This window comes from Rattus norvegicus, chromosome 13 (genome assembly GCF_021556685.1).
Source record: "Rattus norvegicus strain SHRSP/BbbUtx chromosome 13, alternate assembly SHRSP_T2T, whole genome shotgun sequence".
In the NCBI taxonomy this organism is placed as follows: Eukaryota; Metazoa; Chordata; class Mammalia; order Rodentia; family Muridae; genus Rattus; species Rattus norvegicus.
In genome coordinates, this window is record NC_141546.1 from 26,426,735 (window position 1) to 26,442,986 (window position 16,252).

General features: G+C 40.1%; 1 pseudogene; it reads right to left on the reverse strand.

Moving 5' to 3' along the window:
• Window positions 1-3,391: 3,391 nt before the first annotated feature.
• Window positions 3,392-6,619, reverse strand: Hmgb1-ps17 (high-mobility group box 1, pseudogene 17; annotated as a pseudogene).
• Between the last annotated feature and the right edge of the window lie 9,633 nt (window positions 6,620-16,252).

The following is a 16,252-nucleotide window of genomic DNA, read 5'->3' on the forward strand; positions in this document are numbered from 1 at the left end:
GTTCCCATTCATTCTGCTAAGTCTATTCTAATTATACTTCTAAGAAAGTTCTATGCTTTTGCCCTATAACCATTCCAACCAAATTTCTCTATGATCTATAATTGATTGTTATTCACCTACCAGCTAATATTCACTTGTGACTACATACCATAGTGTTTTATTCCTTTTGGATTACATCACTCAGAATTATTTTTTCTAGTGTTTTCCACTTGCCTGTACATTTTATATCATTTTTTAGACAAATGAAAAATACTCCATTGTGTATATGTACCCTATTTTCTTTATTACTGTTTACTTGAGAGTCATCTCAAATGTCTTCCAAGTTTCTGGCTATTGTGGTATAAAGCTACAATCACTATAATTGAACCCATATCCTTGTGGTGGAATGGAGCACCCTTTCGATATATGCACAAGAGTGGTAAACTTGTGTCTTAACGTAGAGTGATTCCAAGTTTTCTGAGAAAACACCATAATTGATTTGTATAATGGCTTTACAAGTTTAAACTCCTACCAGCAATGGAAGTATGATCCTCCTGTTTGATGTCCTTACTTATGTGATTGATTTTAACCATTCTGATGGATATAAGATGAAATTTCAGGGTTATGCTGATTTTCATTTCTTTGATGATTGAGGACATTGAACATTTTGTTAAATGTTTCTTAGTCATTTTACATTCCTCTATTAAGAATTATCTGTTTAGGTCTCTATCCTATATATTTAGTTGAATTTGGTTTCTTTAATATTTACATTCTTCACTCATTTATATATTTTGGATATTAGTCCCATATACCATGTAGAGTTGGTATAAAACTGTTTCCCATTTTCTAAATTTTCTCTTCTTCTGATTGATGGTGCCCTTTGCCTTACAGAAGATTACTTCCTGGTATTTTCTCTGCTGGGTTCATTGTGTCTGTTATTATGTTACAATCTATGATCCAGTTGGAATAAATATGGATCAGTTTACATTGTTTTACATCAGACAACACGTTTGCTTTGACCAACACCATTTGTTGAAGTTAACTTTCCTTTTTTCCCCAGTGTGTGTTTTTGACTTCTTTATTTAATATATATATATATATATATATATATATATATATATATATATATATATATATGAATTGTATCTATTTTTATGCCTAAACCAAATTGATGGAGATGGCCTTGAACTTGCAGATTTTTTTTTTGGTAGCAAGGCCATTTCTATTATGTTAATCCTAACAATATATGAGGATGGGAAATTTTTCCATCTTCTTAAATTGCATTTAATTTCTTTCTTCAAAGACTTCAAGTTTTGTTTTATTTGCTTAGTTACTTCAAGATATTTTTTTTTAAACTGGAAGTAAGGAAGTCATTTTGCCCAAAGTGTTTATCAGTTGAAATTCCTCAATTGAATTTTAAGGATTATTTATTTATATTATATCATCTACCAATAGCAATATTTTGACTTCCTTTTTCAGCAATTTATGTCCCCTTGATCAACTTCAGTTACTCATCATTTTAGCTAAAACTTCAAGTCCTATATTGAAAAGAAGTGGGGAAGGTAGCAATTTTGTCTTGTTCCTCAGCCTTAAACATCATGAAAGAAAATTCAAGATCTTTTATGTTATTCAAAGCACCAAAGAATAATATGCATAATTTTAAGTGATCTTTAATTTCAGCTTTCAAGATGCTAATAAACAAATTTCATACAAATAGATTTCATTAATAATGACAGAAGAAAATATAAGTCAGAATTAATGTCAATTCTCTGTATTTCATATATAACATTCTGACAAATAAATGAACATAACAACACTTATTTAAAAATTTGTTAATTATTTTAAATAGATTCTAATTAATGTTAACTTAATAGAAACCATGAAATGTTTATCATTTGTGAGGAATTCTCGTGCTGTGGTTAAAACCTTGACCAAATGCAACTTTTGAAGAACATGGTTTATTTCATTTTTACATCTTTTATTTTAACATCCATGAAAATTAGTATGCAAAACCTGGACAAGAACAGAGTAGCAGGAGCTGATACAGAGGAAATGGAGGGGTGCACCTTACTTGTTTGTTCTCCATGATTTGCTCATTCTGTTTGCTTTTAACACTCAGGGCTACCAATCTATCTATTCTGGTAACTGTAATCATGACTGCACATATCCATACACAAATACACATAATTTAAAAGAAAAAAAATTAAAGCATCCCAACTAGAAATAAGTATGGAAAAATATAAAATGACATGCAAAATAATAACAAGTAACAAAGTTTAAAAGATGGCTTGCAAAATTTGGGTGAATTACTAAACAAATAAATACATTGTTTAAAATAAAATACAAAGGTCATCAAATAGATTTTTGAATATTGCTTGGTTGTTGAAAAGATACAAATCCTAATATAACTACTCAAAACAGGAAACCAAGGGGAAGAACAAGATGTTGCAAGACAATAGATACAATTTTCATGTTTTCAAATAGCTTAATACTTCAAGCACTATAAATTCAATATTTTAAATAAGTACTTATGGTGAGAAATTTAAGCTTATTTCTTTTTAATAAAAAATGTAGTTTACATATAGACCATAATAGCTACCTTGGTTTATGAGATATTTGCATAATATTGAAACAACAGAGCATTATATCTTTTTTTTTCGGAGCTGGGGTCCGAACCAAGGGCCTTGTGCTTGCTAGGCAAGTGCTCTACCACTGAGATAAATCCCCAACTCCATATCATTTTTTTTAATAAAAGATTTATTTACTTAGAAGCATTCAGAATGTCAACAAAAAAGCCACATTTTTTTTGCAATTATAGAGTGGTATTTAGTTAACAGAACAACAATTATCTTCATATAAGTTGCATCAGAGACAACTGAAGATGGAAAAAAAAACAAAAGAAAAAAAGAAAAAGAAGAACACAAAAAGAACCCAAAAGCCAAACTACTGTCCCCATATATAATTAATTTGTACTGTGCACCAACAAGAACTTTATTTTATTTCCATGCCAATTTACAACACCCAGACTGTACCAGGCAAGGTTACTGGCTACTGAAAATACGACCAGGATAAGGCTAGCTAAAGACACATTTGGTAGTGTGTTAACTATACAAAAAAGACACTGTACAGTTTAAAAACAAATCTAACACAGCCTTACAATACAATTTTTTTCTTTAAAAGGAGTGAGCTATATACAGGGGGGTTAAACGCTTTATAGACAAGAAAAATATGCACTAGAACCAACTTTTTCTTCCTCCTCTTCTTCTTCTTCTTCTTCTTCTTCTTCTTCTTCTTCTTCTTCTTCTTCTTCTTCTTCTTCTTCTTCTTCTTCTTCTTCTTCTCCTTCTCCTTCTCCTTCTCCTTCCTCTTCCTCTTCCTCTTCCTCTTCCTCTTCCTCTTCCTCCTCTTCCTCTTCCTCTTCCTCTTCCTCTTCTTCCTCTTCCTCTTCCTCTTCCTCTTCCTCTTCCTCTTCCTCTTCTTCTTCCTCTTCTCTTCATTTTCCTCTTCTTCCTCTTCCTCATCCTCTTCGTCCTCCTCATCATCTTCCTCTTCCTTCGTTTTCTTGCTCTTCTCAGACTTGACCACTCCCGTTTTTGCTGCATCAGGTTTTCCTTTAGCTCTGTAGGCAGCAATAACCTTCTCATATTTCTCCTTCAGCTTGGCGGCCTTCTCATAGGGCTGCTTGTCATCTGAGATAGTGTTGTTCCACATCTCTCCTACTTTCTTTGCGACTTCACTAATGAATTAGCCAGGATGCCCGCCTTTGATTTTTGGGTGGTACTCAGAACAGAACAAGAAGGACGAAGGAGTCCTCTTGGGGGCATTGGGGTCCTTAAACTTCTTTTTGGTCTCTCCTTTGAGAGGGTTGTAGGTTTTCATTTCTCTTTCATAACGAGTCTTGTCAGCCTTTGCCATAACTTCAAAATTCCCCTTTTCTTTAGCAAACATGGTCTTCCACCTCTCTGAGCACTTCTTGGAGTACTCTGAGTAGTTGACAGAAGCATCCAGGTGATTCTTCTTGGGCTCCACCTCCGACAGGTTTGCACAAAGAATGCATATGAGGCTTCTTTGGATCTCCTTTGCCCGTGTATAGTTGACTTTCCTCCGTGAGGCACAGGGTCGCCCAGTAGCCGTCTGACTCTTGCTTGCCCCAGCACTGTCGCTATGGAGCTCATTGTATTGCAATGGATGTGAGAGCGGGAGCTAGACGCGATTACATCTTTTTGAAACATAAAACAAGTATAAGAATTGGACATAGTTAACACTATATCGCTATGTTTCAAATAATATCAGGAGTTATAAGATGCATGAATGAAATTTTATTTATTTTTCACTGGCACACTCTAAGATGAAGGCATAAACCTGAAATATAGTAAGTTTGAGATAAAAATCTATTATTTGTAAAATGAAATAAAACTTCTATACATCATATTTTTTCTGCTTGTACAGTCTGGAGAGCCTACTGAATTATACCACATCTATAGTATATCTAGACAACAGCCCTACTAAAGAACATATATTTTATATTGTCCAGACTTGACAAATCACTGAAATTCCCACTTTAGGCAACCTCAAATTTAGGAAGTAACTTTGATTTCACAACCTGTACATCCACCAATGACAAAGACCAGCCTAAGCATAGAGAGAAGGTTCTGAAGTGGGAGTGATGAAAGAACAACTGGCAGTAAATCATGGGGTACAAGCTGTAATCCCAACTATTCTGGGGCCTAAAATCACTCTGTCTCAGTCTGACCTGGCATTCAGGAACTGAGCTCCCTTTATATCTTTGTGATAAGCTGGCTCATTAATGCTGCTGACATTTTTCTTAAGGTCTATGAAACTCCTCTTATAATTAACATTGCATCATTCTATTTTAGAGAGTTGAGAAATCTCAACTTATATAAACAAGCCTCATGTCTCGAAACCATCAACACTGGTGGAGGTCATGCCCTGTTAGCTATTATCTCTATGTGAAAACTGTGTCATACCATCCATTCCACTGTGACCATGCAGAACTCTGCATCCCCCTCATTCTTCTGTTTTAATTTGAGATTGGAAAAGTCAATTGTGAGTGTAGTAATTAAGCACATGACTTGCTTGATGTAGACTGGAAGGAGAAACAAAACCATTAAGAAAACACCAACTGCAATTTCTCCATTTATCAGCAAGTCAATCCAGGAAGATGAAAGCTATGCTCATGAACAACAGAGGAAAATCTACAGAAACTTCCTCAATAGATGTGGATATCACTCTAGAGTTACTAATATCCATAATCTCATGATACAGGGAATTCATATCTGAAGCCAAATGAGAATTACTCTAAAGCACCTTTAAAGGAGATTGAATTTTAGACCAGTCATGCTCAGAGGTATTATATACCAGGTGGTTACCCAGACCCAATGAAACAACCAATGACATTCAACTGAGAGCCTGATCTTGATGTCCCGCGCTACGTCTCGCCAGCAGGAAGGACACGGCACACACAGGATCCTACTGCAGAAAAGCTGTAATGCGTCTTGAGAGGGAGAGCATAAGCTTACAATGCGGAGACGCCGAGTGAGGAATAACCGTCCCTTATATAGGAAACTATCCTCGCCTAGGACATGTCACTCTCTGACTGGTCGCTGCCAATTATGCCAGATGACGTACCAAAGCTTACGTGTCCCTTTGAGTAGGGAAGTTACCAGGCTCCTGCGTATTGCCCTTTTTACTAGGTGCGTTCTGCCGGATGCCGGTGCCATCTTGTAATGGAGTTTGTGAGGACAGCTCCTCACATATGTGAGGACAGCTCCTCGGACAGCTCCTCACATCCCCCCCTTTTTTTTAAGCAAACAGGACACCCAGATATAGGAGGGCGAAGACAGAGGTCATATCCTCGTACAAAGTTGGTGAACCTGTACAAGAGAGATACCCTTAGGCTGTTGTTGGGACCCAGGGCACTCCCGACCTGTCACACTGCCATTTTTCGAGGGAGGGAAAACTGGGGCAGAAACCCTCATGTAATATGACATGCCTTCCAGGGAGCATATTTGGTAGAACTTCCCTGTGCGATGCTAAGCTCGTCACCCCTCATGGGCTGCTCAAGCTGGACACTCTAATCCTGTGCAATGAACCGAGGTTCTAGGAGTGCAAGAGCTGTCCAGCCGGCGACCTGTTGCTTGAGCATGGTCAACCAGATATCGACCGACGCTCCTTGTTCAAGGGCTACAAGCGCCTGGGTGATCACTACTTTGTCCTTTCTTGTTTGAGATCTCAATTTGCAAAGCAACCAGAGGAGTAACACTAATTCACAGCAGAGGATCACTCCAAAAAGTCCCACTCCCACCCATTCCTTGAAATAAGAGAATGCTGAGGTGATCCACGACGACAATCCCTCCGTCAAAGACAGGTCCAGTCGGGTAGAATTTACTCGAATGATGGTCGCTCTCAGCTCTCGAAGTGTCTGTTCAAACTCCGAGGTCCAATTCTGTAACAGATGCTGTGAAAGACTCTTAGACAGATTAGCAGCTCGGGTAAATTTGTCATAATATATGGAGGTGACACAAAGGCCTGGGAGTTTTTGATCACAGCCAAGCTGGGCCAGTTGCCATAGAATGTCTAATTGCTCTCGGACCAGATCTATACGTTGGTTGAGAAGCATAAGGCCTCCCTATGTCTGAGTATTGGCCGAGGCCTGTCTGTCCCGAGCCACAGAGACGGTGGCCGATAAATCATTGATAGTTTGGGTTGTCTGTACTGAATTTGACAAGACCAATGCCGAGGCAGTAACCGAGGCAGCAACTGCTGTCGTAGCAATAATGCCAGCAATAATTGCAGAAGTACCAAAATCTCTTTTTCCTCTAAATAAGGTCATGCTCCCCAGGGTATCAACAGGGATCGGGATAAAGCGAGGCATGCGGGTAACTACTGCGATATTTTATATGAGTAGCTGTCCAGACAGAGGCAGCAGTTTTGATGTTCCCCGTCCAGGAAAATGACAACCGTCCCTTTTCGCCCTTTCCTCCAAGTAGCATCGCCATGGGCGTAAGATCAGTGCAGCTACCATTAACGCAATGTAAGGCCACCACCATAGAGAACTGTGGCGTTAGCCACAATGTCATCTTCACCAGTTCCCCATGTGGCCTCCCTTAACCAAGCAGAAGATTGATTACATAACATAATGCAAGGGAGATCAAAAGACGTTTTGTTGAATATGTTAAAACAAAGGCTGCCCTTAAGGGGAATAGTCCTATTTTCTTTTAGTCGTTCAACCTGTGGGTCCTCAGTTAAATTCAACCTGTGGATCCTCAGGTAAATAGGCCAACCCTAAATCCCTGTTAGTGGTACATCACCGGCATTGGGAGTGAAATGGTTGACATTCTTCCCCATCATAGCTCGTCCTGCACCGTTGCTGGCATCCGTGGAAGAAGAGTGAGGAGGTGCAGGAGTCCCAGTCCCTTCTTGATCACTTGCTGTGATGCTCCGAGTAAGTCGTCCTGGGATCCATATGGGATTTTCATTGTCCTGTGGAAAAACACAGACAGCTCCCCTGGATCTTATTAAAACAGAATCCGGGCCTTTCCATTCATTTGTCAATACATCCTTCCATTTGACTAATTCTTTTGTCCTCTTGGGCTCCGAGCAATGTCGCTCAGCCGCTGTTTGTCCAGCTTCATCAAGATTTAAAAAAAATTTAAGGTAAAAAGGGCCAGAGCAGTGGCCACTCGGGGTGTTGGGGGGAGTTCTATCATAATTCCCCCTCTTTGTTTTATTAAATATGATTTGAGCGTCCGATGAGCACACTCTATGATTCCCTGTCCTTGAGGGTTGTAGGGCAGGCCCGTCAGGTGGGTAACCTGCATCTGAGCACAAAACTGACAGAATTTTTGAAATGTGTAGGCAGGGCCATTGTCAGTTTTTACACATTTTGGCTTTCCCCAAGCACTCCATGCTTCAAGGCAGTGCTGAATGACATGTGTTGTTTTTTCTCCTGTAAGTGGGGTGGCATGTAGAATGCCAGAACATGTGTCTATAGATACATGCACATACTGTAATTTTCCCAAAGTAGAATTATGAGTAACATCCATTTGCCAGATTTGCAATGGATGTATTCCTCTCGGGTTGACCCCGATGTGAGGAACTGGGAGGAACTGGCAGCACTGTTGGCATTGGGTGACTATATCACGTGCCTCTTTTCTAGTTATAGAGAAGCGTCGGCGTAAAGTTTCTGAGGTGACATGGAAATTGCCATGAAAGGCTTTAGCGGCCTCTAAAGGAGAGGCAAGGGCCACAGCTATCATTTTTGTGGCTTTGTCAGCCAAATCATTCTCTGAACTCATTGGACCAGGGAGTCCAGAATGGGCCCGTATATGAGTAATGTATACAGGGAATCTTCTATTTAATAGGATAATTTGGATTTTTCGGAAAATATCTGCCACCTTAGTAGTGGTTTTAATTATACCGGCGGTTTCAAGAATACTAACAGCACTAGCTCGGCCTCCACCTCTGAGTCTAAGGTTTTATTTTCAGAGTTTTCAGAACTGTCGAGGTTCAGCGCTTCTAGCTCTTTCACGGGTATAGGCTGGCTCCCCCTCCTGGTTTATGTGTAGAGGAGGAAGTGCTGGAATCTGAAAATTTCAACGCTCCCTTGTCTGCGGACTTACTGGGAGGGCCTTTTTTCTTTCTTAGGACGTCCTTTTTCTTGCACGCACCCAACCTCTCACTACGTTCGGTTTCTGACATACTTTTCCGGACTACCTCGAGAGTGGCCTGTCCTTCTACTACTGCTGTCTTACACGTTTCATCCTTTAAACAATTCTTAACCAGCTTCCATATAGCTTTGGTTCCTAGGCACAGATCCTCTTCCTCCAATTTTCTGTCAAGGTCTTTTCCAAGTTTGTTCCATGAGGCAATTGTAAACGAGCCTGAACAGGCAAACCAAGGCGCCACCCTCTCCACCTCCTTCACAAAGTTTTTAAGTGTTCTTCCTACCAAGTTTGATGTCCCTCTGCTTTAACACTGTTTCCAAGGCCATGACCACAGACTGTGAGGATCCCATGATGGGCCAGGAACGCCGGCGGCTTATCTACGTCCATCTGACAAGGCGTGAGGTGAAAGGGTAGAGACGGACACGCTGCTCTCTTATGTATGGGAGTCTTTCACGTGCCTCCCAGGACGGTGCAGCTTATCTACATCGGCCTTATCGCGTCCTTGCTCCCCAACAGTCAAAATCGAAGGTAAAAGGGAGCTGCCCTTAGCTCACTTATATACGAGAGACTGAGACGCGCCTTCAGCTGCTGTGATCGTCCTTCTAACAGCGAAAATGGTGAAAAGAGAACATAAAGAGTAGGGTGGCTCCCAGGACAAATACTATAGCCTCAACAAATCCTGAACAAGGCGGTGAAAACCCCAGACCAAAGTCCAAGAGAGGGCTGCCTCTCCGAACGTATTTACCTGCAGTTCTGAATCCTCCTTGTCGCCAAGGGATCTCCGAAGGTGCTGACGATGGCGAGGTCTTTCCCGGGTTTTCGGCACCAGATGTGCAGCGCTACGTCTTGCCAGCAGGAACGACGCGGCACACACAGGATCCTACTGCAGAAAAGCTTTAATGCGTCTTGAGAGGGAGAGCATAAGCTTACAATGAGGAGACGCCGAGTGAGGAATAACCGTCCCTTATATAGGAAACTATCCTCGCCTAGGACGTGTCACTCTCTGACTGGTCGCTGCCAATTATGCCAGATGATGTACCAAAGCGTACGTGTCCCTTTCAGTAGGGAAGTTACCAGGCTCCTGCGTATTGCCCTTCTTACTAGGTGTGTTCTGCCGGATGCCGGTGCCATCTTGTAATGGAGTATGTGAGGACAGCTCCTCACATATGTGAGGACAGCTCCTCGGACAGCTCCTCACATCTTAATATTTTGAATTTGAATATTTGTAAGTAGAACTGCTTCCTCTAAACCACTAAGCATATTCTAGAATGCCCTGTCAATAGCCTCTTATATCATTACTGCTATTGACACATTTTTGCATAATTGATCTACATGATATGTCTTAACAATCTCTTTAACCAGAGATGTAGCAGATAAGGCAAAACTAGAAAATATACCAATTAATTTTTTTAAAAATTATTTAATACTTAATAATTCTTTGGTTTCCGGCAAACATCCCCCTGCCCCCTCTCCTTCCTTAAGGGTGTTCCCCTCCCAACCCTCCCCCCATTGCCGCCCTCCCCCCAACATTCTAGTTCACTGGTGTTTCAGTCTTAGCAGGACTAAGGGCTTCCCCTTCCACTGGTGCTTTTACTAGGATATTCATTGCTACCTATGAGGTCAGAGTCCAGGGTCAGTCCATGTATAGTCTTTAGATAGTGGTTTAGTCCCTGGAAGCTCTGGTTGCTTGGCATTGTTGTACATATGGGGTCTTGAGCCCCTTCAAGCTCTTCCATTTCTTTCTCTGATTCCTTCAACGGGGGTCCTATTCTCAGTTCAGTGGTTTGCTGCTGGCATTCGCCTCTGTATTTGCTGTATTCTGGCTGTGTCTCTCAGGAGCGATCTACATCCGGCTCCTGTCGGTCTGAACTTCTTTGCTTCATCCATCTTGTCTAATTGGGTGGCTGTATATGTATGGGCAACATGTGGGGCAGGCTCTCAGTGGGTGTTCCTTCAGTCTCTGTTTTAATCTTTGCCTCTCTCTGCCCTGCCAAGGGTATTCTTGTTCCCTTTTTAGAGAAGAAGTGAAGCATTCACATTTTGATCATCCGTCTTGAGTTTCATTTGTTCTAGGCATCTAGGGTAATACAAGCATTTGGGCTAATAGCCACTTATCATTGAGTGCATACCATGTATGTCTTTCTGTGATTGGGTTAGCTCACTCAGGATGATATTTTCCAGTTCCAACCATTTGCCTACGAATTTCATAAAGTCTTTTTTTTGATAGCTGAGTAATATTCCATTGTGTAGATGTACCATATTTTCTATATCCATTCCTCTGTCGAAGGGCATCTGGGTTCTTTCCAGCTTCTGGCTATTATAAATAAGGCTGCGATGAACATAGTGGAGCACGTGTCTTTTTTATATGTTGGGACATCTTTTGGGTATATGCCCAAGAGAGGTATAGCTGGATCCTCAGGGAGTTCAATGTACAATTTTCTGAGGAACCTCCAGAATAATTTTCGAGAATGGTTGTACCAGTATGCAATCCCAACAACAATGTAGGAGTGTTCCTCTTTCTCCGCATCCTCGCCAGGATCTGCTGTCACCTGAGTTTTTGATCTTAGCCATTCTCACTGGTGTGAGGTGAAATCTCAGGTTTGTTTTGATTTGCATTTCCCTTATGACTAAAGATGTTGAACATTTCTTTAGGTGTTTCTCAGCCATTTGGCATTCCTCAGCTGTGAATTCTTTGTTTAGCTCTGAACCCCATTTTTTAATAGGGTTATTTGTCTCCCTGCGGTCTAACTTCTTGAGTTCTTTGTATATTTTGGATATAAGGCCTATATCTGTTGTAGGATCGGTAAAGATCTTTTCCCAATCTGTTGGTTGCCGATTTGTCCTAAGCACAGTGTCCTTTGACTTACAGAAGCTTTGCAGTTTTATGAGATCCCATTTGTCAATTCTTGATCTTAGAGCATAAGCCATTGGTGTTCAGGAAATTTTTTCCAGTGCCCATGTGTTCCAGATGCTTCCCTAGTTTTTCTTCTATTAGTTTGAGTGTATCAGGTTTGATGTGGAGGTCCTTGATCCACTTGGACTTAAGCTTTGTACAGGGTGATAAGCATGGATCGATCTGCATTCTTCTACATGTTGACCTCCAGTTGAGCCAGCACCATTTGCTGAAAATGCTATCTTTTTTCCATTGAATGGTTTCGGCACCTTTGTCAAAAATCAGGTGCCCATAGGTGTGTGGGTTCATTTCTGGGTCTTCAATTCTATTCCATTCGTCTATCTGTCTGTCTCTGTACCAATACCATGCAGTTTTTATCACTATTGCTCTGTAATACTGCTTGAGTTCAGGGATAGTCATTCCCCCTGATGTCCTTTTATTGTTGAGGATAGCTTTAGCTATCCTGGGTTTTTTGTTATTCCAGATGAATTTGCAAATTGTTCTGTCTAACTCTTTGAAGAATTGGATTGGTATTTTGATGGGGATTGCATTGAATCTGTAGATCGCTTTTGGTAAAATGGCCATTTTTACTATATTAATCCTGCCTATCCATGAGCATGGGAGATCTTTCCATCTTCTGAGGTCTTCTTCAATTTCTTTCTTCAGTGTCTTGAAGTTCTTATTGTACAGATCTTTTACTTGCTTGGTTAAAGTCACACCGAGGTACTTTATATTATTTGGGTCTATTATGAAGGGTGTCGTTTCCCTAATTTCTTTCTTGGCTTGTTTCTCTTTTGTGTAGAGGAAGGCTACTCATTTATTTGAGTTAATTTTATACCCAGCCACTTTGCTGAAGTTGTTTATCAGCTTTAGTAGTTCTCTGGTGGAACTTTTGGGATCACTTAAATAAACTATCATATCACCTGCAAATAGTGATATTTTGACTTCTTCTTTTCCGATCTGTATCCCCTTGACCTCCTTTTGTTGTCTGAATGCTCTGGCTAGAACTTCAAGAACTATATTGAATAAGTAGGGAGAGAGTGGGCAGCCTTGTCTAGTCCCTGATTTTAGTGGGATTGCTTCAAGTTTCTCTCCATTCAGTTTAATGTTAGCAACTGGTTTGCTGTATATGGCTTTTACTATGTTTAGGTATGGGCCTTGAATTCCTATTCTTTCCAGGACTTTTATCATGAAGGGGTGTTGAATTTTGTCAAATGCTTTCTCAGCATCTAATGAAATGATCATGTGGTTTTGTTCTTTCAGTTTGTTTATATAATGGATCACGTTGGTGGTTTTCCATATATTAAACTATCCCTGCATGCCTGGGATGAAGCCTACTTGATCATGGTGGATGATTGTTTTGATGTGCTCTTGGATTCAGTTTGCCAGAATTTTATTGAGTATTTTTGCGTCGATATTCATAAGGGAAATTGATCTGAAGTTCTCTTTCTTTGTTGGGTCTTTGTGTGGTTTAGGTATAAGAGTAATTGTGGCTTCATAGAAGGAATTCGGCAGTGATCCATCTGTTTCAATTTTGTGGAATAGTTTGGATAATATTGGTATGAAGTCTTCTATGAAGGTTTGATAGAATTCTGCACTAAACCCGTCTGGACTTGGGCTCTTTTTGGTTGGGAGACCTTTAATGACTGCTTCTATTTCCTTAGGATTTATTGGGTTGTTTAACTGGTTTGTCTCTTCCTGATTTAACTTCGGTACCTTGTATTTGTCTAGGAAATTGTCCATTTCCTGTAGATTTTCAAGTTTTGTTGAATATAGGCTTTTATAGTAAGATCTGATGATTTTTTGAATTTCCTCTGAATCTGTAGTTATGTCTCCCTTTTCATTTCTGATTCTGTTAATTTGGACACATTCTCTGGGTCCTCTCGTTAGTCTGGCTAAGGGTTTATCTATCTTGTTGATTCTCTCAACGAACCAACTTTTGGTTCTGTTGATTCTTTCTATTGTCCTTTTTGTTTCTACTAGGTTGATTTCAGCTCTGAGTTTGATTATTTCCTGCCTTCTACTCCTCCTGGGTGTATTTGCTTCTTTTTACTCTAGAGCTTTTAGGTGTGCTGCCAAGCTGCTGACATATGCTCTCTCCTGTTTCTTTCTGCAGGTGCACAGAGCTATGAGTTTTCCTCTTAGCACAGCTTTCATTGTGTCCCATAAGTTTGGGTATGTTGTACCTTCATTTTCATTAAATTCTAAAAAGTTTTTAATTTCTTTCTTTATTTCTTCCTTGACTAGGTTATCATTGTTCAATTTCCACGTATATGTGGGCATTCTTCCCTTATTTTTATTGAAGACCAGTTTTAGGCCGTGGTGGTCTGATACCTCCAATATCAAGGCTAAAACAAATAATATTGCTCCTGTGAAAGTTAGGGTAGCTCTAAGTAAAGACACTATACCAGTGTTTGAAAACCATAAGCCAATAACACGGAGGTCTCTTCTAGCCATCCAGCTGGAGATAATAGATGAAAGAAAAATACTATGAAATGCAGCATATCTTCATGTTAAAAGCCTTGGAAAGGATATGTGGGAAAATTTAAAAAGAAGTTACTTTAATATAATAAAGACTATATATGCTGACGTCATCCTAATAGAAGAAATATGATCACCAAAATCATGAAAGAAGAAGAGATATTCAATTCATACACTCCTCTGAATACAGTGCTTGAAGCACCAGTGTTAAATATAAGAAGAGAAGTAAATCAACAAGTAGACCAATAGAGTCAAATAACCTGGATCTCTGGGATCTCTCAGAGCCTGAGACAACAACTAAAAAGCAAACAGAGGACCTTCACCATAGAGTCAAACTTGTACTCTGATTCCCACCCACTCAGCCAACATCCAAATGCAGCTTGACACCCAGGAGGTCTGTCACATTCAGGGTAACAGTTCTGACACATCCAGAATCAGAGGACACAGGCTCACAAGGTACAGGGTCCAGTCAGAGACAGCAAGGCCAGTTAACATCAAGATAGAAAGATGGCAAGAGACAAGTGTAAGAGCATAAGCAACAGAAACAAATACTACTTGGCAATATCAGAACTCAGCTCTTCCACAACAACAAGCCCTGCATATATTAATACACTGGAAAAGAAAGTTTCAGATCAAAAATTCTATCTTGTGAAGGGCATAAATAACTCCATTAAAGAAATACAGGAAAAACAGGTTTAAAAAAATAGAAGCTCTTAGAGAGAAAGCATATAATTTTCCTAAAGAAATACAAGAAAATACAATGACACAGGTAAAGGAATTGAACAAAACCACCCAGCATTTAAAAATTGGAAATAGAAACATTAAAAGAAAACACAAAGGGAAATAATACTGAAGATGGAAAACCTAGGAAGGGGAGCAGGAGTCACAGATGCAAGCATCAGTAACAGAATACAAGAGATAGAAGAGATAAGATTGGGCGTGTTCAGGGTAGTGGTATTACATGAGAGTCCAGCTACATCACTCCTGGGCATATACCCAAAAGTAGTTCCAACATATAACAAAGACACATGCTTTGCTATATTCACTGATGCCTTATATATAATAGCCAGAAATTGGAAAGAACCCAGATGCCTTTCAACATAAGAATGAATACAGAAAAGGTGGTAAATCTACACAATGGAGTACTACTCAGCTAATAAAAACAATGACTGGGGCTGGGGATTTAGCTCAGTGGTAGAGCGCTTACCTAGGAAGCGCAAGGCCCTGGGTTCGGTCCCCAGCTCCGAAAAAAAGAACCAAAAAAAAAAAAAAAAAAAAAACAAAAAAAAAAAACAATGACTTCATGAAATTCATAGGCAAATGGTTGGAACTATAAAAATATCATCCTGAGTTAAGTGACCTAGTCTCTCTCTCTCTCTCTCTCTCTCTCTCTCTCTCTCTCTCTCTCTCACACACACACACACAAAGAAAAATGAAAAAAACGTGGAATGCACTCACTGATAAGGGGATATTAGCCTGAAACCATGGATTACCCAAAATACAAACCACAGACAAGAAGCTCAAGAAGAACGACAACCAAAGTGTGAATGCTATAGTCCTTTTCAGAACGGAGAACAAAAATATTCATATGAGGGGATATACAGACAAAGTTTGGATTAGACACTGAAGGAATGTCCATTCAGAACCTGCACAACCTAGGGATCCAGCCCATATACATACAGCCACCAAACCCAGATAACATTGCTCATTTCAAGAAGTGCATGCTGACAGGAACATGATATAGCTGTCTCCTGAGAGGCTGTGCCAGAGCATGACAAATACAAAGGTGAATACTCACAGTCTACCATTGAACTGAGAAAAGGGTCCCAGTTGGAGGAGTTAGAGATAGGATTGAAGGAGCTTGCAACCCCATAAGAATAACAATACCAACCAACCAGAGTTCCCAGGAACTTAGCCACCACCCAAAGAGTACCATGGCTCCAGGTGCATATGCAGCAGAGGATGGCCTTGTTGGGCACCTGAGGGAGGAGAAGCCCTTGGTCTTGCCAAGTCTGGAACCCCCAGAGTAGGGGAATATCAGGGAGGCAGGAAGATGTGGGTTGTTAGGTGGGGGAAATGGGATAACATTTGAAATATAAATAAAATACATCCAATAAGAAAAGAGAGATAGAAGAGAGAATCTCACGTATAGAAGATACCATAGAAGATATTGACACAACAATCAAGAAAAATACAAAATCCAAAAAGCTCC